Source organism: Coturnix japonica, chromosome 3 (assembly GCF_001577835.2).
Source record: "Coturnix japonica isolate 7356 chromosome 3, Coturnix japonica 2.1, whole genome shotgun sequence".
Taxonomy (NCBI): domain Eukaryota; kingdom Metazoa; phylum Chordata; class Aves; order Galliformes; family Phasianidae; genus Coturnix; species Coturnix japonica.
The window spans coordinates 70,328,856-70,330,366 of NC_029518.1; the positions used below are offsets into that span (position 1 = coordinate 70,328,856).

Below are 1,511 nucleotides of genomic sequence, written 5' to 3' on the forward strand. Positions count from 1 at the left end.
GAAATATGTGTTTGGACCCCATGTTTTTTGCAGTAATAAAGCTGTCTAGGGCATATCTAGCTCTCATGGAGACTGAAGACTTGACAAAGGGTAGCAGATAAATTCAGTAAAGTGGCAAAGTATAGATGATAAGGAAAGTGTCTGAAGAATCTGAACAAAAGGAACAAAGTACTCTATATTAGCTTATTTGAATAATCAATGGGCAAACGTTTTCAGCCTGCAGGAAAATCCAATTCAGTTTAGCATTGAACACAATGAATGTGAAGGTCCCCCCACAACTGATAGTAGGTCCAGACTTGTAAAATACTTTCGTTCATGATTTAGGGGAGTGAGATAGAAATATTTTATAAGAAAGAACTGCAAAGGTTATGACTGCATGAGGTTCTCTGTACTACGGATGTAAAGAAAACAGGAGAAGAGAGCAGATGTTCGGAGGTCAGGGAAATTTCTGGGAATCAGATATCTGTAGAGGTAGCCACCAGGCAAGGAAAGTTGAGCTCCTGTTAATGACCTCCAAACATCTGCTCTACTCACTCCCCTGTTTAGTTTCCACTATGATTTGGGGGTTGTCTTATGCAACCATGATTTGTCATCGACGGTTTAAGAGATTTGGCTGACTTCCAGTCTCTGTTTCAAGTAGATGTCTCTGCTATGAAATTTTTTGCTGTATTCTCTGTGAATGGTTACCAATACCCAACCTCATCTTTCTTGAAATAACATTGAATTGTGCTCCTGCATCTGTTTACTTCTCCTTGTATTATAACTTTTCTCTAAAAAAGCTTTCCTAATATTTTAATCTAGTAGTGTGAAGTATTGAAATGACTTGTTTGAATGAAATGTCCCCAGGCTGACTGGGAATGGGAAGGCAGCTTTGGTAAACTGGTCTGGTTCTGGGGCAAGCTGGGCTCTTTTTCCTACTTTCTTTTATATAAAGAAGGAAACGGAAGTTCAGCCATGTCTGGTTTTATCCTAAATTACTTTGCATGGCTAAACAAGATAAAAACCCAGTAGCAGTCAGATGGCAAAGCGAGCAAATTGCAGTGCTCACCATATAAGAGCATAGTCAGGATGGCCGAGCGGTCTAAGGCGCTGCGTTCAGGTCGCAGTCTCCCCTGGAGGCGTGGGTTCGAATCCCACTTCTGACAACATTACTGTACTTTTAAAAGCAGACTTGAGTATCATCCTGAACAACCGGCTCTACGGGGACTCGCACTCAGGCAGCCTTTCAGACCATCTGAGAGGTCCCCCTGCACATCTGAACCATTCTGGGGTAGGTAGATAAGACTTAAAGGTAGGGAAGACTCAGCTGAAGCTATGCATTTTAGGCTCCAGGTAGTCCAGCTGAAACCAAACAATTGCCTCTTGTTTTGACCTCAGATGGCGTAAAACCTTGATTAATCTTAACCACAGTTCAGAATGTTTTAAGTTGCAACCCTCGTCATCTCCCAGCAAAGAGTCAGCCTTCAAGAGACTCTGGAGGAGTGGCACAGAATTCACTCACCTGAGTGGTT

General features: G+C 42.2%; 1 non-coding gene across 1 annotated transcript; it reads left to right on the plus strand.

Annotated features, from left to right (window-relative positions):
* The first annotated feature begins 1,062 nt into the window (after positions 1-1,062).
* TRNAL-CAG lies at positions 1,063-1,145 on the plus strand. Its single transcript has one exon. It is a non-coding gene; the product is annotated as a tRNA-Leu (tRNA).
* Positions 1,146-1,511: the final 366 nt, after the last annotated feature.